This window comes from Peromyscus californicus, unplaced genomic scaffold (genome assembly GCF_007827085.1).
Source record: "Peromyscus californicus insignis strain IS unplaced genomic scaffold, ASM782708v3 Scaffold_5__1_contigs__length_169319896, whole genome shotgun sequence".
Classification (NCBI taxonomy): Eukaryota; Metazoa; Chordata; class Mammalia; order Rodentia; family Cricetidae; genus Peromyscus; species Peromyscus californicus.
In genome coordinates, this window is record NW_026294573.1 from 91,415,941 (window position 1) to 91,431,259 (window position 15,319).

The following is a 15,319-nucleotide window of genomic DNA, read 5'->3' on the forward strand; positions in this document are numbered from 1 at the left end:
ACACACACACACACGCAAGCACACACACACACACACACACAGGTATAACCTACTTGACTTAGAGTTGCTTCAGCATGTCTGTCTGATGGTTCTTAGTCTTCTTGCTTGTTGATCTGCTGTTATTTTAGTGCCGGATGGATATTCTCAATTCATCTATCAGAATTGTCCACCCTAACATTTCAGACTCAGTGTTTGTACTTGGAATCTTCCATATGACCCCTTACCTTTGTGTCAAGGACTTGGCCTAGGTTTTTCTGCAGGTTCTGTATAAAGATATTCACCCTTGTTAGCCTTTTCAAGCTGTAATTTTCTTATTTTATTAAGAAAATTTTTATTTATTTTACACACTAATCATAGCTCCCTCTTTTCCCTCCTCCCACCCCTCCAGCCTTCCCACCCAACCCACCCCCCATTCCCTCCTACAAGAAGGTAAGGCCTCCGATGGGGAGTCAGCAGAGCCTGGTACATTCAGTAAAGGCAGGTTCAAGCCCCTCCTCCTGCCTGCCTCAAGGCTGTGCAAGGTATCCCACTATAGGTAGTAGGCTCCAAGAAGCCAGCTCATGCACCAGGGATGGATGGGGGCCCTTAAGCAGATCAAGCTACACAACTGTCTCACTTATGCAGAGGGCCTAGTCCAGTCCTGTGGAGGCTCCACAGCTGTTGGTCTAAAGTTTATGAATTCCCACTAGTTTGGTTTGGTTGTCTTTGTAGGTTTCCCCATCATGATCTTGATGTCCCTTGCTCATAGAATCCCTCTTCTCTCTCTTCGACTGGACTCCTGGAGCTCGGCCTGGTGTTTGGCTGTGGATCTCTGCATCTGCTTCCATCAGTTACTGGATAAAGGCTCTATGATGACAGTTAGGTTATTCACTGATCTGATTACTGGGCTAAGCCAGTTCAGGCACCCTCTCCACTATTGCTAGTAGTCTAAGCTGGGGTCATCCTTATGGATTTCTGGGAACTTCCCTAGCACCTGGTTTCTCCCTATCCCCATGATGTCTCCCTCTATCATGGTATCTCTTTCATTGCTCTCCCACTCCATCCCTGTTCCTCCAGCTCGACCATCCTGTTCCCTTATGTTCTCATTCCCCACCCCATACCCTCCATTGCCCAACCCTCATCCCCCCAGTTTACTCATGGAGATCTCATCTATTTCCCCTTCCCAGGACAATCCATTTGTCTCTCTTTGGGTTCTCCTTGTTAGTTAAGCTGTAAGTTTCTTATCTGGCACTTAACCATTCAGGTCACCTTAAGGGGTGAGACAGGAATAGGGAATGTAGGACAATCGTTACCGACTCCTGGTACGCTTCCTCCAGGCCAGGGCCTGGGATCAGTTAGAGGTATAAAGATGAAAAAGAACATTTCCTAGCCTATACCAGCTGCTAACTTAGTTATGAAGAGCTGGCTACATAAATGAATATTACTAGTACTGTGAGAAAAACCCATGTGAAGCAAATGAGGGACCCAGGGGTGAGTGTCCAGCTGTGTTAGAGTCACAGGGATGGCTAGGTGAAGCCCATGGTTTCTAAGTTATGTCATTGCAGGTCAAGCAAGTGATAAAACTTTTTTGGTGTCTTTTGGGTAGAAACTTTGATATTTGGAGTCTGTAGCACCACCAGGCCACCATAGAATCTAATTCCAAACTCGGAGAAGGGAATTTCCCAGTGGCTACTGCGGTGAAAACTAAATGCAGAAAGCCAACAGAACACTGTCATTTAGCTGGCTGACATGAGGGGAAACGGCTCCTGATACGACCTCTCTTTCATGTGGAGCTGCCGTTTAGGCTTGAACGTTTTGGCTCAGAAGCAAAATTGCCAAGTGAAAGGATAAATCCGGAACATTAGAAGACAATTTTTTTCTTAAAACATTTCTCCCACATGTGAGGTGAGGTCTATGCCGCAGTCAGGAGTCCAGTCTTTGGCTATGTCACAGGGGTTGGCTTGGGCATGTGATATGGGAGATGCTTGTCACCCACCAGCTGGTCATGGAGTAGGATTATCTGATGACAGAGGAGGAACAGAGGACAAGGGAGAGGGATGAAGCTGGGGTGGGGAGCCTGTTTCCCACCCTACGCAGAGGGTGCTAAATGCCTGGCTGGCCGAGAGTGTGTTTCGTTGAACACATTTTCCATGGTGACGTTAGTTCAATATCCCTGTGGGAAGCAGGCAGTGAGAAGAATGGAAAAGAACAATGTTTTCCAGCAGGCCCATTACAGGATGGAAAACCTGACATGGCTGAGCAAAGGTCTCTTTCCTCTTGGAAAGAGTTAGAGAGGTTATTGACTTCGGACTACTTGGGGCTTTTATTAATATCAGATACCATAGTGTTTAGGATTTAGAGTCCAACTTGATCTACCTTAACTACATGCATGTGAGTTCATCTCAGGATCATAGTGCTGGGTGAAAAACAAAAGCCATGGAAAAACTCTCCCAGTATGATTCCATTCATATATGCATGTATGTGTAGATATGCATGTATGCAGTTTACCGATGCAGACTTGTACAATTGTAAATTGGGCAAGGAAATACATTTTAGTTGCTTCTGTTGTTGTGAGAAAACAATTTAAGGAGGTAAGCATTTATGTTGCTTCACAGTTTGAGGTAGAATTCATCATGGCAGGAGGTTGATCAGCCAGTCACATTGCATGCAACGGTTGCTGGGATGTTCAGTTAGAATTTTCTTTTTGTAAACAGGTGTGTCTGGAGGCTTGTCCAGATTCTGCCAAATCCACACCACCAACCATCAGAAATCATAAACACAAAGCTTGAGTGTGTGATTGGAGATTTTGAAGGAGAAAGGTTTGGAATGGCGTGGGAACTCATAGGAGGTCTTAGGATAATGATAATGCTCTCTCTCTCTCTCTCTCTCTCTCTCTCTCTCTCTCTCTCTCTCTCTCTCTGTGAATGGGCAGTGAGAATAGAGGTATTCATTGTGTGGTGGTTCTTTGCATCTTACATATATTCTGTGGATAAAATTTATATCAACTGTATTTGGCAAAAACAATTAAACCAATCTGTTCTGATTAGCGGGGACAGGCTGGGGTGGTCAGAAGAAGCAGGGTGGGAAGCCAGACATCTTCACATTTGAAGGAATGCCATCTGAACCTTTGTTCAGTTGGCTGCTGCATGTGAGTCAGTATGTCCTGCCTGTCCTCGAATCACTAACTGATTTACATCTGGAATATCCAAAGTCTAACATCATAAATTGATTCTGGATCCCCCATTGAATTCAAACGTTTTATTTCTCTTCCTTTGATGGGAAACCAGGAAAACACAGGCAGCCCTCTATTTCTCTGGGTTCTGGGTCCATGTAATTCTAGTTCTCTGTAATCAGGCCTACAGTGGCAGCATCTGTACTGAGCATGTGCAAAGTGTCCCTAAACAATCCAGCATAATAACACTTTACATGAAATTCACATCATATTAAGCATTTTAAGTGCCTAGACATGATTTGCTGGTATATGAGAAGAGGGGCATAAATTGTACATAAGTATTATGTCAATTTGGATAAGGGACTCGAGCATCTGCGAATTTGGGTCCCCCTACCCACAGGGAGTTCTAGTACCAAGCTTTTGTGAAGACTGAGAGGATGATTGCAACGTAGGGCGAAAAGACAAGCACGGTGCAATAGAGTCACACATGCAATTTCACTCTGATAGTATTTAAAAATCAGTGTGTATATATACAATTTAAAAAGCTTAGAAGGAAGCATACATGGGAAATCATAGTCAATCCCTTGAGGAGTTGGGGACATGGCTCAGTAGTAGAGTGCTTGGGTAGCATGCATGTGGTCCTAGATTCCATCCCCAGTGCCATAAAAGAGGGCTTGGTGTAAGTTTCTATGAATGCCCATTGACCCCTTTGAGGCTTGTTTCTGCTAAAGAGACACTCCGTTAATGATGGTCATGACTCATCCTGAGTTGGCCAGCATCCATCGCTTGATGAACACAGGTGACTGTGAAGGCCAAGTCCCACCCATCACCTTAAGTCTGAACAGCTGTGCAGGTTGTTCTCTTCTCTTCGCTCCTTCTGCGGGGTCAGCTGAGGCTTCCACCGAAACTACATCTCACCCTAGCTTCTGTCCCTCCACATCCTACTTCTGTCCCGTCCCTTCCTTCAGCAGATGCTTCTCTACACTGGACTGAATCTCAGTCAGCTGCCTCCCCCACCCCAAACCAAACCAGGGACAACAGACTAGAGTGAAAAGAAAAGAAGGGGGAGACAGGAAGTGAGTTGTAAGAGGCCTTGATGCCAAGCCTGGCCCTCTTCCTCCAGGCAATGGAGCAGAGTGTGCTTGCAGGGGTCCACATGCACAGGACACACTGTCCTGACTCAGGTCATGCCCTCCACGTGTCTCCACCAGTAACTTTTCTAACTCCTGTGTGTTCTCCTGGCTCCTGGACTCATTGAAGTTCTCTAGTGACTGGGTTAAGCTTTTATCCTTTTCAGAAAAACAGAAAGAAGAGTCTTCTCCAGGTACTTAAAGCATAAGAAAGGGAACCCGGCATTGCTACAGGCCAGCACAGAAGGGCAGAGGGGATAAGCCCACATGGGGGAGTTTGGGAAATGAAATAATCAAACGAGCCAGCTGATGTCACATCTGCCCACTTTGCTGAAAAAAAAAAAAAGCTGTTCCAGCAACAGGCTTTTAAATATCTTCATGGGTATCTCTCTCTCTCTCCCTTCCTCCCCCTCTCTGTTCTATTTTCTTCCTCTTCTTTTTCTTCCTCATCTTCGTCATCATCCTCCTCCTCTCCTCCTCCTTCTTTTTGCCTTTCCCCATTCTCCACTTATGATTTCATTTTATTTAACTTTATCTTAAAACTATGTTATGCATAGCAATGCAGCTTACATATTAAATAACTCTTCAATAAAATGATTTGATACAGTTTTAAACAGAAAAAAAATGGGAAAAACTTTCAAGTGGTAAGTTCCTTCCCCCAGTACAAAATTTTTAAAAATCCCATTTTCTTTTCTCTTTTTTTTCTTATTTTTGCTGCTTCACGTTTCTGCTCTCTCTCCCCTACTATGCCTGACCTCTCTCTGCCCCCTCCTCCTCACTTCTTCTCCCTCTCCCCTCCCACCCTTTTAGCACATTAATTTTTCCCTCACGTCTTTGGATTTGCTTATGCCCTTTCTGGTGTGCACGCTAATTTGGTACCCCAATCTCTTTTTAATGTTTTACATATGTATTATGCTGTAGCGTGTACCCTGACATGCTCTACTGGTATGATTAAGAAAGGCAGACACATTGTTATGGTGGTATAGGGCTTCCTGCTTTACCAGGCAACTTACATGGCCTTTCTCAAGAGCAGAATGTCTCACACACCTTGTTGTATCAAGTCACAGGCAATCTGCCTGTAGCCAGCTGTTTGTGTATCTGTCTGTCCACATACTGAAAGCAGTTTAAGACCAAGATCTTTGCCAGTTACCTAGACGGTCACTGCCTAGCATTGACCCTAGCAAGAAGGGGGAGAAGCTTCAGTCAACAGTTGCAGAGTAAATGAATATCATTCTCTGTATTCAGTTTTTCATCTAAGGAAAGGTGTGAGGGTGAAATGAAAGGTTCTTTGTGAGAGAACCACTGAGCAAGCTGTAAATGATGGCATCCTTTCCAGATGCATAGCTAATTCTTTTGCATTCAGTTTTCCCACTCAGCCGGTATCACTCAGTTCATTTGTGTGATCGACAGTTTGCAGCAAATGTAGAGACTGTGACTCTGCTGTGCCACCTCCCTTTCTACACACCGGAAGCAGCCATCGGTTGAGTCCCAACCATGTACCCAGCTCTGCATTCATCAATTCTAATCCTCAGAAGTTAGATGCTGGCACAGCCATTTGGTTGGTGGAACAATGGAGACTTAGAAGGTTGCATTAACCTACCCAAGGTAATAGATTATTAATGGGATAGACAGACCAGGGTGCAATTCAAGGCAGTCTGACTTGAGAACACTCCCTCTACCCAGTATTCCTTACTTCTATAATTAAGTGTGGAGCACTCTTTCTACCTAGAATTTTATACTTGTGTAATTAAGTGTGTGTAGAAAGCTCTTGCCTGTTAATGATGAGAAATGCTTTTGGGGAATGAGTCCCCTTGTTAGAAGTAGGTACACTAAGTCAACTTATAAGACAAGAAGCCCTGATATTAAAGTGCTGAGATTGCCTGTAAGTGGGCAAATTAAATTGTGTAAGTGTCTATTTCTTCTATCTATGGAACAGAATGAGAGGGGTGAGTGATTAAGAAAGAGTAGCCTTAAGACATCTGGGAGGATGAGATTACCATCAGAATATGCTGCTAGCAGGAGAAACATTTGACAACGCTGCTGCCGATAGAATGCCATCGGAATAATTTCTCCACACATCCAGCATGCTAATTGTGTTCTAAGCATCATCCTATGAATCTCCAAACAACCTAAGGAGGTGAATATGATCATCATACATAGATCCAGACAGACCTAGCAATCTTGCACTTCAATATTGGCCCAACAGAAAGTAAAACATAGTCTATAAAAATACTAGTACATGAACATTCATAGTAGCTTTATTGTCAAGAGGAGAAACTGAGAACAGCCCAGGTGTCCAAACTGGCATGTTCATACAATGGACTGCTACAATGCAGCAAAACAGAAGCCATGTGTAATGTGGACATGTGCAACAATATGGATGTATCACAGTCATTATGGTAACTAAAAAAAAAAAAAAAAAACAAAAACACATGCTCACACCCCAAACCACAAACTATGTCGTTTCATTGACTAGAAGAAAACTGGTATTGTTGAAAAAAAGAATCAGAGCAGTGGTTACTTTTGGGTTGTGTGACTAATCCCTTCTGTACTTTTCCTCAAGCGTTGTGTTTGCAAACGCATCTATGATTCCCATTCATAAAAAGAATTCCAACACAGCACAGATAGCGAAGGTCATGTGTTTGGGGAATGCCGTGAGGAATGTATCCTAAAAGGTGTGTTTTGGAAAGATTCAAGGGAAGGTGATGATAACAATGGTTAACCTTCACCCGAGGCGAGGAACATGGTGGGAACAGACACAGCCTTAGCAAAGGCTCAGCTCTGAGTCAATGTGAGATGAAGGGTTCAGAATGTGTTCTTAGATTACTGGGAGCTAGTGACGCCTTTGGAGGGACAAAATCAGAACCGTGTTACACAAAGATTGCCTTTGTGTGGTGCATGCATGTAAATGAGACAAGTGGAAGGAATGAAAGGAGCCCCAGGAAGCTGTGGCACCAGCCAGTTCTACGAGCTCTTGACACGCCCTTGACAGCTAAAGCAGCCGTCGGAAAATCAAGACACCACAGAAACAAGATGAGTTTGTGTATCTTAGGTATTTTTCTAGATCTCAAGGTGCTGGGAAGAATGGCTGATGTATGGGTTTATTCTTGGCAAAAATTGTAAAGTGGGCTGTGGGAAGAATGTTAAGTGGTTAAGGTACTCACAAGGATTCAGGAAAAGTGATTATGAAGTCTCCTGTAAGAAAGAAGGGATCCTGTGGGAACACAACTGTTACTTCTTATGACTCTGATTCTTGATGTTACCTCAGGCATCCGGAGTGACAGCTGGCCTTTGCCATCTTGTTCTAAGCAAACACAGAGGCAGATGGTAACAGGGACAACACAGGGTTTAGAGTAATTGAGTGGAGATCTGCATTTACTAACCTTGTAAAGCTGGAAGTGGTTCTTAACTATGCTGACACCATTATCTGCTGGGTCTATGGTCAGCAGGGTCTATTCTGGGGTTCAACAGTGCAGCCTTGTGTATGACCTTGTACAGCTGATTGATCTTATTGTCTCAGTATCCACATTTGTAGTACAGGGATAGTGACACTGCCCACCACTTGGAATTGCAAGGATGAGTAAGATAGGCCTTGGGATATGGCTCAGTCCATAAAATGCTTGGTACTCAAGCAAGAGGACCCAAGTTAGATCCCAAACATCCATGTAAATAAAAAGCAGGCAGAGCAGTGTAATCTCAGTGCTGGAGAGGAGAGAAAGGAGGGTTTCTGGGGTTTGCTGGCCAGCCAGTCTGATTAAATCAGTGTACCCCAAGTCCAATGAGACACCATAAGTCAAAAAATAAAACAGGCTAGGTGTGATGGCACATGTCCTTTATTCTAGCACTTTGGTAGCAGAGGTAGGCAGATCTCTGTCAGTTTGAAGTCAGCCTGGATGACATAGTGAGTTTCAGGCCAGTTAAGGAGACATAGTGAGATCCTTCCTTTTTCAAAACAACAACAAAAGATATAAAATGATTGAGGAAGATACTTCACACACACACACACACACACACACACACAAATTAATAAAGAATTATAAAAATAAGAATACAATGCTAGATAAGCCTTTAACACAGCGCTTGGGATCCCCATTCATGCCACTGCCTGCTTACCTGAGCTGAATTTAAACCATAAACTCTTTTATGTCCCATGAGCCCATGTCACCTTCAAGTGCACCATACATCCACAGTAACATTTCTTCCATCTTGACTAGGAAGTTGACTGTAAGGGAAACACTTCTAAGTAGGAATGGATGAGACTGGCAATTTGTGTATTTCATTCCACTAATAAGTGTGTGTGTGTGTGTGTGTATTTAAATTAAAATATGCTAATTATATAATTATATTCAAAATAGTAAAACAGATATTGATTGATTTGTTGAAATTGGGCTCCACCCCCTTCCCACCGTGTGTGTGTGTGTGTGTGTGTGTGTGTGTGTGTGTGTGTGTGTGTCTGTGTGTGTGTGTGTGTCTGTGTGTATGTGTGTGTGTGTATATATGCATGTGCATGTGGAGGCAAGAATATAACCACAGTTTTTCTCCAGGTGCTATTCACCTTGTATTTTGACATAGAGTCTCTCCCTGGGACCTAGGACTCACTGTTTAGGTTAGACCAACTAGCCAGTGAACCCTAACTGTTCTTTGACCACTGATTTGCGATCATTGAAATGACAAGTGCATGCCATCAGGCCTGACTTTTTAGTGTAGGTTCTGGAAATGGAGCTCAAACTTAGGACTTCATGATTGCAAGAGAAGACCTTTACTTATTGAGCTATCTCCTCACGCATAGATAAGCTGTCTTCTTTCTTTTTAAATTATATTTTTATTAATTCTTTAAGAATTTTTATAATTTTTTTTTATCACATCCACTCTCTCTTCCCCCAATCCCCCATCTCTCCCCTCATATCCCTACTCACTAAGCTTTGGCTTTTCTTTTTATCTCTATCGAGTCCAGTTTATATTGCTCAATTACTCTTGGGAGCGAGGAATTCCCTGAAGAGTCATTGATCTTCCAAGAAACACATCCTTAAGGAGAACTCAGTCTCCTTCTTCCAGCAGTTATCAAATGCCAATATCTCCTAAGTGGTGGGAGTTCATACCCACTCTTCCCACTCCATGTTGCCATCTTTTCCATATTTGTGGAGTCTTGTGCATGCTGTCACAATTACTGTGACAGGTGTGTGCAGAAAACACTCTTCCTTGAGGTCATCCACCACCTCTGGCTCTTATAATCTTTCTACCTTCTCTTCTGACTAGATCTCTGAGGCTCCCAGGGGTAGATGTCATAGGTACTGGAAAGAGATGCTTCTCTGAGGAGGGCTGAGAGATGCACGAACTTATAACACAAAAGGCCTTTTGAAAAAGCCACATGGAAAGCTACTACTGTAGAAGTTTCCTAAAATATATACATTAAAAATAATTTAAATCAAGTTACCTTACAAAAAAGGGATAATACCCTGACTAGAAATCATATGCTAACAATGAAAATCCCAGCCCCATGAATAGGTCATATATTTTTTGAGTTGTTGACCAGTAGGGTTCCATAGATCTCCAAGCATTATAGGATGTTGCCAGTACTCTTGGCTGCCCTCTAACTTAATGGCAAGACTCTATAGCTAAAGATACCACATACTTGAATCATAGAACATGAAGAAATCAAGTTGTTGCTCATCTGGATGTTTCCTCCCTACTGGTTAGCTTTTTTATTGTACTGGATGATTCTATGCATGCTTTCTGAGGAGAAAGAAATCATTAACCTCACAGAGCTGTGAACACTGCAAGGCATAATAATGGCTGACCTGAAAAGATAGGCCCACTGATGCAATAGTGGTATGAATGTTACGGGAGTAACAGACACCTTTCTGTTTAGACCTAAGGCCTGCTCCATGAAATGAAACCTATACCTGGCATCATTTCTAGGGGCAAGAACCCATGGCTAGATGTGTTGTAGGCTCTAGGGGAGAACCTAATACTATTATTCTGCTGAATGGACATGGTATTAAAACAGTTCCTAATGACTGAACTTTCTTTTATAGAATAGGAACCAGGAAGACTCACTTAAACCCTTTGACAACTTTTCATAGTAGTATTACATTAGCCACTCTCACATCATATAATCAGAAACGTGTTTTCTGGGAATTAGAAAAGGAGTTTAAAAATGATCCTCTTATGTTAAATCACTATAAATTCAATAAGGTTGGGAAGACTGTCAAACTCCTCTTAGTGTGGATGATTTTACACCTAACATCTTTGGTCAAGAGTTGGTAACCAAGCTGGAGAGATGACTCAGTGGTTAAGAGCATGTACTACTCTTACAGAGGACCAGAGTTTGGTTCCTAGCATCACATTGGGTGGTTCACACTGCCTGTAACTTCAGCTCTAAAGGATCCAGCAACCTCTTCTGGCCTCAGAAGGCAATTGTTGTTACATGCACAAACCCATACACAGACATACAAACACGAACATAATTTAAAAAATAATCTTTACAAAATTTGGTTCCCAGTTGCATTCATGTAGTCTGCAGAAACACATTGGAAAATAATATGAAAAAGCATACTTTCCTTTTGGTAATAAAAAATGTATGATTTTAACATTTGTATCACTCAAGAATGATGGCAGTTTTTTGTTTTTGTTTGTTTTGAGACTGAGTTTCATGTATTCCAGGCTGGCCTTGAACTTGCCATATAGCTAAAGATTTAACTCCTGATTCTTCTGCTTCCACCTCCCATGTGGTGGGTAAAGGCATGTGTCACCATTCTACTTTACACCTGGGGTTGGAAAGCAGGGCCTCATGCATACTGAACAGGAACTCTGCCAATTGAGCTACATTCCCAGCAGGATGGAAGCTTTTCTCTTTTTTTGTTGTTTGTTTTTTGTTTTTTGGAGACAGGGTTTCTTGGTGTAGCTTTGCGCCTTTTCCTGGAACTCACTTGGTAGTCCAAGCTGGCCTCGAACTCACAGAGATCCACCTGGCTCTGCCTCCCAAGTGCTGGGATTAAAGGCGTGTGCCACCACCGCCCGGCAAAGTATATGAGAGATGGAAGCTTTTCAATCCACTTTATCAAGGACAGTTTGAGCCCAGACCTGGTACCACATAACCACTCATATTTCCTTTTACTCCACAGAGCACTATTTTGTTGATCAAGTCCCTTTAAAAAACAAAACAAACAAACAAAAAAACTGAAAGGCACTGTTTAAATCTAATTTTTCTTATTATATCTGGGGCTATTTCCCTATCAATACATGTAAACATATGTAATGATTTTTTTTTTTAGCTGCCTAGAATTGTGTTTTATAAATATATCCACCGTTTGTCAGGAGATGAGCACTTAGCTTTTCTGTATTTGTTTAATAGCTCCATATATCCTTTGCTGGACACAGGGAAGATTGTAATATCTCAGGCATAGGATTTTCACTGTGGCATTCATTACCATAATGAGCAGGTTGTTAGGCTTACTATAAATACAGCATGCAGCTTGAGGTCAAGCTATATATCAGAGACAGTAAAGAGCATTTTGCATGGACATTCCTGAAATAAAAACCCAGAGAGACCATATAATAACTTAGGCTTCAGCAGGTCATTTTTAGCACATTTTGAGGTGATCTTTCCATCCTGTATCTTACTCCATGGGGTGGCACAGGACAAGCCCAATCCCTTTTCATAGGGCGACAGCACTTCAGAGATTCGAAAATATCAGTTGCGAAGCTGTGGAGTCTTTTTTTTTTTTTTTTTTAAACTGCACAGTTCCTGTCTCTCTTGTGGCTTTCTGTGGTCTGGCTCAATTTCCACCCTCTGGACCACATGCTTCTTGGGTTTACTTTTGTCTCAGCTTCTCTTGAACTGTGGAGAATCCAAAGAGACGCCCCAGAGCAGGAATGTCACCCCCATCCCCAGGATATGATAATTTGGGTAAAGTAGTCTAGGCTTGCAATAACTTTTTCTGGTTGGCTATGCTCTATGCCAACAACCAACGCAGTCCGTGAAAGCACTGTGTTCTCAGAGTAAATAAAGACTCTCTCTCTTTCGATTGTAAGTTGATTTTAGAAGGCATGCATATATATCCTCATTCAATCTGATGTCCCCTTGTTAGAGTCTGAACATCCTGTGGAATTTTTCATTCTTATTGTTAACCAAAATATGCATTTCCCTTCTAAACAATGCAGAATTGATTACGGTCCTTGTATGAGATCCCAGTGGCCTTCTTTAGATGCTGATCCTGGGCTGTCTGTGGGAGTGGTGGTCATGCCACCCACGAGTCACCCATAGCATCTGTTTACACTGATTCTTGCAGAAACAAAAGCACCAGGTCATTTTCTATAATTCTGCTTTATTTTTCCGTAGTGTTCACCTTGTTGGTGTGCAGTTTACTCATTTCCTTAGTTTATCTGACTCTTAACAAACACTCAAGCTTCATGAGGACAAACATTAACCTGCAATCTTTTGCTGCTGTGTTCCTGACATTTCCAATAGCCTCTCTCTCTCTCTCTCTTTCTCTCATGCATGCAAGCATGCACACACACACACACACACACACACACACACACACACGCACACGCACACGCACACGCACACGCACACATGCACGCGCGCACAAACACGCACACATGCACGCGCGCACAAACACGCACACAGTAACCATTTACCAGTGAATGAATACATTGCCTCCTAGAATCTCTGTTGTACCCACTGTACTTCCTTGGCCTTCCTAACGGGAAGAGGCTCTTTTGATTCAGTTTCATCGCATAAGGAAGAATATCCACTTGCATCAACTACTTCTAATCAAGATACACTCTTAAGATACAATGGAATGTGCACATCATCAAAATATACCAATAGCTCACTTTTCCATCCTAAAGAATTGCTCTTAGATCTATTTTTTTTCTGGATAATGATATATATGAGTCACTTTTAACAATTATATGGCTAAGACTATCGATAGGCATGGGAACCGACAAGGAGATGTATAGTTTAGAGAAAACTAAGCTCTTCCAGCTGAAGCCCAAAATAGAGACAGATGTAGTTTGAGTTCTAGCTGCTTCGTATTGGCTGTTAATTAACTGTTACATAGTTTGCTCAAGCTTCAGTTTCCTCATCTATGAAATGGGACACTAATACTGGTGTACTCTGTGAATGGGGTTAAGTGACAGAGTGTAGACAATTCCAAATGTGTAAAATGTTAGTTTCTGTCCTGTTTTTCCAGACAAAGTCCAATGGAAAAGCCACCTAAATCCTCTACAAACTATTTCTCATTTAATATAGAAACCAAGTCCGGTTCAAAAGAAAGGTATAAATAAATCACCAGATAGGATCAGATATGATATCATGGTAATAGCTTCTGGTAAAGTCAGTGAGTATTCACTCAGACTCATGCCATGCCCTAAATGAAAGCACCCCAGAAAGCTTTCCCACTACCATTGGTTGGCTGGTTAAAAAAAAAATCTCATGACCTCATTGTGCCAAAAAATTTCAGGAAAAAAGAGATGTTCAGGTTTGAAATCAACGAGCCACACATGAAAGGGAGGGAAGCAGGCCAGGAGACTTCCCTCCTGGTGCTGACAACTGACCCCGCTGCCCACACCCTCACAGCTGGTGCTTATTTCATTTATTTGCTATGTGATGCATGCTGTCCCTTTTCTCATCTCTAGCCTTGCAGGTGTCGCCAAACTGAGATGAAACCAAACAGGCCATCCAACAGAATTCCGAAGTGATGGTTGGAGTACACACTGTGGCTAGTCACATGCCACCAATGCCCCCAGGAAGCAATGAAGAAATGAAGAAGTCTGTTTCTACCTGACGTGATAGAAAGCAAGGCACAGGGGACCAGGAATTATGAGCAGAACTAAAAGGCAGAAAGAGGAGGGGCTTCGATGAAACCAAAAGAATATTTTGAGAAATGAAAGAGAGAATTGCATGTATGGAATGAGCAGAACGTGGATAACATGGTAGGTCTGGGGGTTGAGGGAAGCTTGGGCAACATCAGTAGGGCAGGTAGGAGGGACTCCATAAAGGGAACCGCAAGGACCATACTGGCTGGGCAGCTTATGCTGGAGAGATGAGCCTGAGGTTCAGGTCACAGGCAGTGCTGGGAGAAGCACATTGCGTGCATTGTCCTTAAGAAAATGGTGAGAAACGAGAGCACGTGAAGCGGTAGTGACTGCTGTGACTTTCTAAGTCCTTTGAGCTGAGAGTTCAACAGGAAACTTCAGTCCTGAGCCCTTACTAATAGCTTCCCAGTCAACTCAGTTTGCCCAGAACTTGGGGATTCCAGAAGTTCAGGACTTTGAGTGATCCCACGGAAGTGGGGGGGGGGGCAAGACAGTGACTCCACCACCTGCCTGTCCCCTATTGTCCCATCTACCAGAGTCAGACTTTCTAGGCCTCTTGTTCAGAGCTACCTTGGTTAGTCTGTTGCCAGTGGTGACTCTGAGAGTCTCTGGTCACTTATGTGACACATCCTGCTGCCCATAGAGAGATTTATTTTTGCCACCCTAACATTGGTGACAATACTTTAACATGCAGCAAAGAAGATGAATAAGCCTAATTCATAGGAATCTGGCATCATATTGACTTCACAAGTCATTCATTTTCATGTCCAAACCAGTTTCAGTTTCTGTTTTAATATTTGGTTCTCTAGGATCTGCACTCAGTGCTGACACCTATGCCCCCTCAAATACACGAACCCTTTTCTCAGCTCTGGCACTGAACTCCATATGTACAAGGGAAGTCAGAAAGGAAAGGTCCTGGATGTGACTTTCGTGTTTCAAGATCTCCCACCCTTACTGCCTGTTCCAAGATCAAGATGAGTGTGTGTGTGTGTGTGTGTGTGTGTGTGTGTGTGTGTGCTCTTATTGGGTACTTGTCCAGCCACATTTCTATACCACCAGTGTTTCAATAGCTACCTTGTTAGCCACCTTTAAGTCCAGGCCTGTAATACAAGTCACTGTCATTTCTTCATTCAGTCATTTGTTCAGTTAGCAACTATCTATTAATTTATATTTAAATTTTATTATTTTTATTTTGTGTGCATGAGTGTTTCTG